The sequence below is a fragment of the Galeopterus variegatus genome, unplaced genomic scaffold, assembly GCF_000696425.1.
Source record: "Galeopterus variegatus unplaced genomic scaffold, G_variegatus-3.0.2 Scaffold3163, whole genome shotgun sequence".
Lineage (NCBI taxonomy): Eukaryota > Metazoa > Chordata > Mammalia > Dermoptera > Cynocephalidae > Galeopterus > Galeopterus variegatus.
In genome coordinates, this window is record NW_007729274.1 from 76,972 (window position 1) to 88,508 (window position 11,537).

General features: G+C 48.8%; 1 protein-coding gene across 1 annotated transcript in view; it reads left to right on the forward strand.

The window, feature by feature from the left end:
* The first annotated feature begins 858 nt into the window (after window positions 1-858).
* SLC6A4 (solute carrier family 6 (neurotransmitter transporter), member 4) overlaps window positions 859-11,537 on the forward strand; it is a 37,484-nt gene continuing 26,805 nt past the window's right edge. The window contains exon 1 of the mRNA XM_008584166.1: window positions 859-937. The gene's annotated coding sequence lies outside the window, so the exon portion shown is untranslated. The remainder of the gene's footprint in view (window positions 938-11,537) is intronic.

Consider the following 11,537-nt stretch of genomic DNA (forward strand, 5'->3'; position numbering starts at 1 on the left):
GATGGCGTGTGCCCCGCATTCTGACAGCCACAATCAAGTAAGTTTATACATAGACTTGAAGTCAGCTGTCCTATTACTCGCCCGGTGGGGACAAGTAGAACGAAAACTAAGCCCCTTTGGATCTTCATATTTCAAAGCCTAACGAAAAGGTCTAGATTTCATGAAGGTGGCTGGCATAGGGGGAGTCGAAGAGGTGGGGAGAAAACCACACAAGTTTACTGCACTTTTCTCACTGCTTGAACCTTTCTTGTTTCGAATCAGCCCAACACAGTGGGAAGAGCAGGGCCTTCGGACTCAGACACGCTGGCCTTGCCCCTAGTAAGTCTGTGTAAGCGCGAAGAAGTTATTCAGTCTCTCTGGGCCTCAGTTTTCACGCTACCTTTATTGAAAAACTATTTTTAAATGTATTAAATATGAAAATTCATAGCTTGAGGAGGAAAACTATAATTTAATAACACATATAGCAAAATACAGCCAAAGGGTTTATATTGCCTGTTACCCATACTGTAGAGAAAAAGAACAAAAGAATGCATTTAACGTACCTAGTAGATGCTCAATAGATGGCAGCTTTTATTAAAAACCTGTTCTCACGGACTTTCTCCAACCTGTCCAGTATTGTGCTAGACAGCGCCCTGCTCTCTAAGTGTGTCTTTGAGTTGGGCAAATAAGAAGTGTGTATGTGAACCAGTTGAAAAAGAAGATGACTTTACATGAGTGAGGTTTTCCAGTAAGTGCCAGGATAGTTGTGAAAGGGCTTGACATTGGAGAAGGAAAAGAAATGCTGACTGTTTTAAAACTAAACTTCTCACCACAGTGACCGTGACATCCAGGACGAGGGTGAGCAGTTTACCAAGAAGAAACTAAGCGAAAACCTCTCTCGATGCAGAAGCATGAGTTCTCTCAAAGTTCACAGAGGGGAAGAAGAATCAGAGAGAGGGTGAGTGTTTTATAATCTTGAGCAGGAGGAAGAAAAATGGAAGCGGGATACAGGAGAGAGGAATGGCTTCAGGAGCTAGCAGCAGAGGGCTCGAGTTCTAAACGTCATTCTGTCTCGATCTGATCCCAAGCAAAGCACTGGACTGCACTTCTTGGCTCCTTCTTAAGTGAACTAAAGAAATGATGATGGTGCTGAGTAATTGGGCTCCATTTGGGAAGAAAAGATGTCTGTATGGCGTGAAGTGGAGCTGAGCCCCTCAGAGCTCTCCAGGGTTCTTCCCTGCTTTGTGAGAAGCTCAGAGCCCCTTTTCAGCTTTTTCTCTTTACCCTCTTTTTTTCTCCTGCTTTTCTTTCTTTCTTTCTTTCTTTCTTTTTTACTTTTATAATTTAAAAAATGCTTTTCTGAAAAAGTTTTATAAAAGTATTACCTGCACATGGCAAATATTCAAGTAGCACAGAGGGTATATTTAAAGGTATACAGTGAAAAGTGGGTTTCCTTCCACCCCTCACATCCCTTTCCTCCAGGGCACCTAGAGCTCCCAGTTCCTTCCGAACACTTACAGACACGCCAGCACCCCCTCCTCTCTTGCTGTCAACACATTGGAGTAACACCTGTTCTGTGCTTTGATATTTTTCTCCAATTAAGAGTAAATCTTGAGAACCTCCCCAAATCAGCCCATATAAAACTGCCTTACTCTTTTTAACCAGTGCGTGCTACTCCGTTGTTGGAAATGCCACGATTTACTTACCTGTCATTAGCCTGCTAAGAGTAATAGGCATTTTCCTCGTCATTCATTGCCAATACATGTATGTATGGAGCCTGCTGTGTGCAGACACAGTGGTCGGTGTTGAGACATGGAGAGAGGCAGAGCCCCATCTCTTGGGAGCTCAGAGCCTAGTGATGACCTTGGCACTCAGAGAGAGATCAAAGTGCTATAACAGATCTGGGGGTACACAGGGTTCTTGGGGCCCTTCCTGGTACTCTGTGCTTCTCCTAGCCTCAACTTCCCTGCCAAGGTGGAAGGTAAAAACAGCTGCCCTCCAGAACGTGGCACTAGCTATGGGTGTTTACAGTCAGGAGAAGGAATCCTATAAAAAGAAAGGAAAAATCAAAAACCCTGGTTCAAAGATATTACAGGTAGAGCATGGGGTAGTCACAATACCTGTGAAGTCTAGGGTAAGCCATGTACACCCCGATTTCTCCTTATCTTCACCAGCTACACCCACCTGTTTCCCTCTTTTAAAAAAAAATTATCCTCGAAGTCTGAATATACACTGAGTTAAGTGTGGGCAGCAACCGAAACTTACAACATTGATCTGACACATATTTCATGATTTTAAACAATTATTATTGTGTATATAGACAGGATAGTGGAAAAAGACGGGGCTGTTGGGAGGATTTAGTGAGTTAATTATGTGAAGCACTTAGATAAGAGTGCCTGGCACATGGAAAGCGCTACATGTCTCAGCTATTATTAGCAGCATTAGCGTTTGCCCAACAAATGCGCCTGGGAGTGTTTGGGTGCTGTCCTAGAGTGGGTTGGTGTGATAACATAATACTGACTAAGAGAAATTGAAATAATAGGAGTTAAAATGAAGAGGATGGTGGGGCTGGGGGCATGGGGAGGAGGTGGGAGACGGGGGTGATGTGGTGCTAGGAGGAGGGCTTGTTTAGCAAAGGCAGTAGGCTCGTAAGGAATCGGGGAGAAGGGGTCAGGAAAAAGTGACCAAAGACAAAATCCATCTACTTCCAAATGTTTCCTGCCTTCCTTAGGACTGAACCTGACCCGACCTCCCATTCCTCTCCCACACCCCCAGCACTTTCACCCTCCTGGTGCTCCTAAAGGGGGCCTTCTTTGAATTTCCTTCATCTGGATCAGGGTGGGTCTGCACAGGTGGCTCCTATGGAGACCTCTGTAGGGACGAGCCCAGGGTTCACAGTGGCAGCAAATCCTGCCATGGAGGTGCTATGCTCGGCACGTGGCTGAACATGAATGCAGAGTCATGCAAACCATGCTGGTCCCAGGAAAAACGGGGTGGGAGGGGTGACTGGAAGGGATGGAGCAAGAAGACACTCTGAGGACGGGGAATACTGGCTGCCTTTTCCTGGGCCTGAGGAAAAGCCCACAAGAAGGGGTGGGCCTTCATCTTCCATTGTATAAACAGAGCAGAGGCAGGACAGACAGAGGCATCGGCGTCGAGGGCTTCCAGAGGGAAAGGCTAAGATTTGTGTGGCTTTGCCCTGGCCTGGCTCTACAGTGGAATGAATCATTTCTGGGCTTTGAGACTTTCAGGAAGTGGGTCTTCTTGGTGGTGTGTGTGAGGGGGACGGGAAGGTGTAAACATTTAACTGTGCTCCTTACCTCTCAAAGCAAAAGACTTTATTCTGCAGCCTCACAGCAGGCTCTAAGCCCCACTATTTCTGCGCTAGAGCTAGTGGAGCAAAGAGAAAGTATCACTGCACCGTGATCGTCCCGCACGCCTCCTCCCGGCCACCCAGGGTCCTGCCACCTTTGACATCTCCATCACTTTCCCGTATACCAAGCCAGCACCAAGCTTCACGAGTTCCCCTTTGGGTTTCCAGCACATCTTTTCCCTGCATGCACCGGCACCACCCGTCCTCCCACCTGCCCTCCGCCGTACCTGCAGCCATGCTGGTCACAGCCATTACATCCTTTCCCTGAAACACTGCTTTCCTCATGCTCCTCCCACTCAGGGCTCCCTACCGCCTTCCATGCTCAGTAGGGCCCCTCTTTTGGACTCCCCTGGTCTCCTCAGGGAGAGGTTGTGTCTTCCGCAGGGCCTAGCATGGAGCAGTGGTGACAGAGGTGGGCTGCCACCTCCTGGGTAGCAGATGCTGCAGTCAGTCCCCCCTGGTTTGGAGGCGAGGAGGGGCAGTCAAGTGAAGCTCCACAGGCAGTGGGAACAAGGCGCCAGGATCTTCCCGAGGGAGGGAGTCAGGATGCTGGAGAAAGACAGGGCAGTTGTGGCACTGAGAATCGGAGGCAAGACAGAGAAGGGTTAGCTTTCGGGTGGAGAGAGGGGCTGGATCTGCAGAGGCGAGGATGGGGCAGCTTGGGCTAAGTCGTCTCTGTAGGATGGTGCCCACCGGGCAGGAGGGAGGGAAAACTCTTGTTTAGAGAGAGGATGCACTGTCTGTATCAATGTAGTGCGGACTCTGCCAGGGAGGAGGCGAAAATGAGGGAAAGGTCCAGTCTGTGTAATTGTTATGTCTTTTTCTGATGGTGCCCGTCAGCCAGGGAGCAGGAGGGGAGGACACCAGCCTGGGTGGTCCTCGCTGAAGAGAGAGGAGGTGTTGGAAGTCTCCCCAGGGAGGAAAGGGCACCGCGGAAGGTGACTTCTCACAGCCAGGCAGGTAGGGCCTAGCGTGGAGTGCCCTGGGAAGCACTCCCGCTGTCCTTGCAGTCTCCCCCCTGACGTCTAGGTGGCACCAAAAGCTCACACTGAGTCCTCACCTTGGGAAGCGGCTCACACTGGGCAGCCGCTCAGCTTTCTGGATTCAGTTCTTTCAAGTACGAAGGGGCTGCAGCTTTTCTGGAGCTGCAAACTTATAATTGCTACTTCCTTTCTGTCTTCTATTTTGCTGCCGTCCCTGGCCTCCATGTGGTAGTCCAAGACCTCATCTCTGCCTCAGGTTCAGCCCAAAGCATCCGTCCTTTTAAAAAAATTTAAATAATCTTAGTAAAAAGATAATATAATGACATTAAATTCATTTTAAAACTTAAATCTTAAAAAAATATGAAAAACAGCATATGCACATGGTTTCAAACAATAGGCTCCTGTTGAACCCCTTCGGATCACTCAAATATTGCAGTGAGTCCTCCCCTCGACCATCGGGACAGGCATACACCTTTTTGCAGATCACCACCCACGCCCCCTGTTTTGATACTGCTTTGAACTGTGTCTGGTTCAAATGAGAAAGAATTCTTCATTCACTCACTCTGCGAGTATTTATTGTGTGCCACTGTTGGAGAGTCTGGGGATGGAGAGGAATCAGACCAGATCCCTGTGACTGAGCTCACATCCTCGCAGTGAAGCCAGATAAACTCAAGAGATGCCAAGTGCCCTTAAATCCTAAGAAGAAAAAGAAGGCAGGATTGGTGATGGGGAGGTGTCGGTGGTCAAGAGAGGTGGCTCTGAGAAGTGACATCGAACAGAGCCCTAACTACCGTTTGGGGAGCCACTGGTAGGGGACGAAATTTGCCCCTCGGTTGTGGAGCAGCCCCACCTCCAGGCTCCCTGCAAGGTTAAAGGGCAGGAAGGTCGGGAGTCTTCGCCCTGCCCTAACCTGCCCTGCCCTGCCCTGCCCGCGCCGCCTCCACCGCTAAGGCTCCTTTGCTGCTTAGGGCGCTGCTCCTCCTAGTGAGCGAGTCGGGGGCACCGAGGGGGTCCCTCCCCTCTCGCCAGTAGGGTCGTGCAGGCGGCGGGGGCGCCCCCGGCCCCCAGCCCGGGAGGCCGCGGGAAGCATAAAGTTCGCGCTCCCGAACGTGACGCAGAGGTCCTGGGAGAGGCGCGCGGCGGCGGTATCTGCAGATCAGACCATGTGAGGGGCCGCGAGTACAAATACGGCCGCGCGGCCCCGGAGCCGCACAGCCAGCGCCGCCCGCGCACTCCGGCAGGTGGGTCCGCTCTCCTTTCTGCCTCTAACCCGCACTTCTTTCCAGAACTTGCTCCCCCTGTCGGAGGGGCGGCGGGGAGCTGCGGGCGCCGCCGGGGAGGGCGTGGGCTCCTGCGCTGCCCCCTGCGACCTCCGCTCCCGTAAGGGCGCGTGGCCAGGGGCGAGGACGTGGAAGGCTCCGGTGGGGTGGGGGCTTCGGGGAGCCCCTTGGTTCAGCGCAGGGCCTGTGCGATGACTTGAATACCCGGGGAGACCCGGTGAGGATGGTCTTAAGCAAAGAGCTGTCCTGCGCTTCGGGAAAAGTTGCTTTAGTTTCAACCCGCGGTTTATGTTTGGTCTTTACTTTGCTGCCATCGCGTGCAGGTGGCTTTATGCAAAGGCACGGTGCAGGGAGAGTTCTGGTTGACACGAATGCCCAAATACCTGGAGAAATCTCCGAGGGACACTTACGTGGGCCGAGCGTCCGTGCGCTTGGGCTGTCCGGCTGGCAGCGCTGATGCCGGCTCAGACACCTCACGGCCGCTCAGAACGTATGTGAAACTCCAGCTCCAGCGGGCTGCTCTGCATGGCCGAAGTGTACAGCCATCAGTGGCTTGAAAATGTGTACTTTTAAGTTAGTTTTTGGAAAAGCTCTCTGGAGTGAAAGAGCCAAAGGAGCGTATTTCCTTTTGCGCTGTGTCTTTTGAATATTGAATTGTTCCTTTTCCAGTTGGGGTTCTAAAGAATTTGAGGGGGGTAGAATTTCTAAGAGTCAGACCTTACAAAGCCTTGTGTGTTTGCATTTTTATGATCAATTTTGTCCAGAAAAATGAACCAGGTCATTGTATTATTTATGAGTCTGCTAGCTCGCATCATAGTAACACGAGATCAAATATTTAATGTGTTTTTCCTTCAGGAAAAAAATGTTTAAGAAGGCAATATTGGGATGTGTGTTTAGTGAAACAGAGGACAGCTGTGGGTAACATTCGAGTGTGGGTTTTTAGGAGTTGGGGGGAACAGCTTTGACTTTGCCCATGACTTGCTCTTGTGTGGAGCTGCTGATGCCTGAAGGTTCAGGGTTTCCTACCATGGATTCTGGGTGGGGGTGATCATTCCAGCACGGACAAGAGGCAGGTTCTTATGCGGCTTGTGCAAAGTGAGCAAGCCATTTTGGTCATGGAGTTTTCCTTTTTTTCGCTGAATCCCAACAAGAGCAGATTGAAACTGCTTCACAATTTAATCAAAAGTCCCCTCAACACTCTGATGATCCATATAGGACACTTCAGAGATGTAACTACCAGCACAGATATTCAAGCCCATTTCTTTCAGTCTCCTTGCTTAAGAAATATATATACTAGGGGTGAGTGGTGGTGAGGGGGACAGAATAGAGCTGAAGTTTTAATGGAATTGGTGAGACATCAGAAATTCCTCTTGGGGGATTTTGAGAGTCTTCTGAGCATTTTGAAGAAACTTGGAAAGGCATGTTGAAGAGAGGCATGGGCGAGGTGACTGTGGAATGGGCATGCTTGGCTGGAGGGGGCTTTAGGAGCGTGGGTTGGGCTCTCTTTGGTAGCAGGCTTGCAAAACACCCTGGATGTCCCCTGCCAAAGAGAAACACAGTTGATTCCAGAAATTAAGCCAGTATGGCAGTTCCTTCTCCTTCATACTTGTCCAATGGTATAATTTGAGAAAACATTGGAGGCAGGACCTTAAGAAGTTTAATTTTAATGTGACTTAATGAATCAACAGGATATGGTCATGACTTGACTTTTTCTAAAGATGCCTGGATGGCGGAAGGGAAAATTGTTCAGTCATTTCTTTGTTGAGAAGGTAACTCAGACTTTAGTTATTCCCAGCTGTAAGGGAATAACTTAGAAGGGGAGCAGGGGGACCTTCATAATATGATGTTCAAGTCTCCTCTAACTCATTCTGTGACTGTGGCCCTAAACCTCTCTGCTTTAAGAAAACAGGAGTTGAAATGACAGTACAAAAATGCTTGAGGGCCAGGACTTGCTGCCCGGGTGTTGCTGTCAAATCAGGATCTTCTGGGGATCTCCTCGAGTTTCACTCTAAGGCTTAGGCTTTGCACACTCTGATACCTGTAAGTTAAGTCCCGCAGCTAACACACCCGAGTTCCCTGACTACCTGAATGCCCTTTGCAAGATGCCCCATGCGTAGTGCAGTAGAAACAGTCTCCAGGCAGTACAGATTTGGGCTGTGCCGATTTCCCTGTCCAGTCACTAAGCTCTTGCCAAACAGATGTACTCCTCTGAGGTTTGCAGTGATCCACTAAAGGGGCTGGGTGTGGAATCAAACATCTCATGAAAGCAACTGTTTCTCCATTCTTGGGGCAAGTGTTGCAGACTCACCCTGCTCTGATGAGGGACACAGTTTCTGGGCTTAACCAGCAAAATAACACCCTAGGGAAAGAAAACTCATCTTTCTAGGAGGGACCCAGGTGGAAAATAGATGAAACTGGCCTTTAAAAGAAACCTGGCATACGTGATTTTTCCTGAGCAAAGAGTTGGTGAATTGCGATTCTAGGATGGCACAAGACCCACCATGGGCTGACACAGCCCCTTATCTGTAGGTGGAGCTCGTGGTCCTGACTTTGGCCCACATTCAGAACTGCTGGTCTGTGAGTAAAGCCTCTGCAGGAGGCATTCCCTGCAGCCTGGCCTAACCTGCTGGGGACTAGGAAGATGAATGAATGCTCATTTATTGAATGTCAATAATACACTTTCAAACTGAGTGAGTGTTTTCCCAGCCCTGTGTCTAACGAGGTGGCAAAATGAGCAGAGATAAGGTGTGCTGGAGGCAGACTGCCTTATTACCATTTCCTTCTTTCCTTTGGCCCCCTGGAACCTGGCAGCAGCTCCCCAGCTCCTACCCTAACTCTTGACCAAGGGGACTTATTAATGCATCTTTAAGCCATAGGCTTTGTAAAACCCAGGACTGGATGGACCCCATGAACCCCAGAGCCCCTGGACTACAAAATGAGAGATGTACCTTAGTGACGTGGAGACATGGAGGTGATGTCCCAGGGTCCCCAGGCACTGAAAAGTGACAGGTTGTGATGGGAAGTTCTCCGGGGATCCTGGGGTACAGTTCTTCATGTCATTATTTGAGGTAGGAAAGGCAGAGGTGAGAGAGGTTGTGACGAGGCCAGATGGTGATCTGGGAGAGCACTTCTCAGCAAGTTGGGGAAAGAGCCACTTGTGTATTCTGGGAGATCCAGAGCCCCAGGCTGGGTGGGCGGCCAGCGGGAGAGGGCAAGTCGGTGGGCCTTTGCCTTCTTGTGTTTTGGGGTGGTCTTCCTGGGCATATTCAAGGAAAAAAGTGCATTTTCTTCCCTTTGTTAGTGAACTGCTAAATAAAATAAATTTATATTTTTTCTCTAACTAAGGGAATTTTTTCCCTCTAACTAAAGAGCCTCGAGTTAGGGAGTGGGAGAACTGGAGGGACCTTGGAGGTGATCTGCTCTGTGTAGCTGGTGAGGACTAGGCAGGCCCAGAGCTCGAGTCTCCTGCACTTCGGTTCTTCTCTCTCCTCCTGCTGATAGTGGGCATGTTGTCATGAAAACACTAATCAAATTAGGCAGCTCTTTCCCTTGTTTCACAGTAAAGGAGCTGGGCTGGAAGGAAAAAGGAGGAAAGAGACTGGAGGGGAGGAGGAAGATAAGCTATTCTGGGCGCCCTCACGGGGAAGGTTTCGCCGACTGGAGGTGTCCCAGCATGGGTCTGACGGCTAGAATTATTTTTCTTGTCCCAATTTTTTCTTTTGAAAAATTTTAACTGAGAAGTCAGAGAAATGGTTCCGTTTCACCAGTTGCCACATTTATGCATGAAATCAGTCTCTGTAATTATACGTGTATTTGATTTTTGCATATATATATGCAAATATATATATATAAATTTAATTTGATATATTACAATTATATTTAATTGTGATTTGATATATTACATGTAATATGTCGGATCATTAATATAATAATTATATAATTTATATTTCGGTACATGATTTTTTTGGTGAACCTTTGAGAGTTTGCAGACATCCATATACTTCACCCCTAAATACTTCAACACGTGTCTCCTAAGAACAAGGACTTTCTCCTACATAACCACAGCCTCAATAGCCCACTGGGGGCATTGACACAAGACTATTATTGATTATACAGCTTATATTCAAATTTCCCCTGCTGTCTTAATGATATTCTTTTTATCTTAAAGGGTTACTTTTTGAGACTATAAACTCCTAGGGATCAGAAAGTGTCTCTTGCCCTCATCCCAGTGTGTCTCTGGGAACTAGATCAATGCTGTGTAATGATGAACTGATTTTTCATGAACGTCCCCCAACTGTGGGATTCTCCGTAAAGCACACTTCAGAACTTCTGGACCTGAAGAGTATAGGCACCTTCGAGAAACAACACCTAAATTGCAGGCATGTTGTGGCTGCAGAGGTGGCCACAGGTGGTCTCTGGGCCCCCTCTCAGTTCTGAAGCTCCCCCTCCAGCAGCCAGGTTTGACCCCATATTTCTTGTCCTTGACCCCCTTCTCTGCCCACCCAGCAGTGTGGGCCCAGTGTCCCCTTTCCTCTCTTCTTGACCACTCCCGTTTCATTTTCAGTTCTACTTCAAATCCCCCTCTGCCCCACGTCTCTCTCCCACCTGGCTCAGCTGCCACAGGTAAACCCAGCCTCATTGCACGGCCCCCTCTCCCTGGGGCTGTTTTCCTGCTCTCTCCCTTCCCTCCCCTCCTCCTTGAGGCCCTTTGTGGGTCTAATCAAGCCTGTTTCACACAAAAGTCATCTCAGTAATATGCCCGTATTAAGGAAAAGAAGAGCTGTGTTTGCACGTGTGCTGTATGTTTTATCTTAATTTCTATTTATTGCATAACTCACATTATCACAGCCATAGAGGAGTGTTGAGAATGTGACCTCCCAATCCTGCTGAAGCGAGCACGTCACCTGTTTCGAGTTTCCCGAGTCTCTTTCCTGGACTTATCCACGTTTAAGTATATTACAGTAACAGAGTGAAAGCGGTTTCGTTTTCTGTAAAAAGTTGCAAGTTGTGAAATTAAGTTCAGCTTCCAAAGGTGACTCTGGACCACTGATTGTGAAGAACTTCCAGAGCCCTCAAAAGTGCCCAAAAGACCCCGCCCCAGAATCTGCACAAGTCCCTCTACTTGCCGGTCCTGCTCTCCTTACGTTTAGTTTTCCTCCAGAATCAGAAAGAAGATTAAAATAAATAAGTAAACTTCGGATCAGTTTCATTGTCAACCTCTCCCTAAATCTGTGTACTCAATGCTGTGTTCTACAGCTTTCTTTTTAGATATTTTAGTTGATAATATTTATTTCTGTGGGCAGAAGATACATTCCAAGTTCTAAACAACCGACTCACAGATGGACATTGGGGACACAGGCCGTTGATGGGTGTGCCTGTCAGCACGTGTGTGAAAGTCTAAAAGCACAACCTGGGCATTCTTCAATCCTAGACACGTCAGTCTTTTCCAGGCCACAGTCCATTAAAATTGTCATTGTGACAGCCCTCCTTCTCCGCCTCCAAGATTTACAGCATCCGATGGGTGAGGAGAGGAGGGACAGGGCTTCTTAAAACGGGACCTTGATCCCCTTTGACTTACCCCTGGGAGAGAAAGAGCCGTGCATCACTGGGGCTCGAGTCTGCAAGCAGGGCAGGCTGTGGATCCATGGCTGCCACCCAGGGAACCTGACACAGGCCCTCGGAGCTGAGAGCTACGCAGTGCACACGCCAGCCGGCAAGTAGCTGACTACAGAGATGTACAAGCGTGGCCCCTGCTTCCAGGGCTCATGAAGCAAGTATACATGAAAGGATAACTAATGATGCGTGATCATCAGTGACGAGTGACAAATGACTAATTATACACATTAGGCAGATCATCATGGGCTTGGGTAGTGAGAGGATGCTTCGTGGGGGGGGGGGGGGGAAGGGAACTTAAGCTGGGCT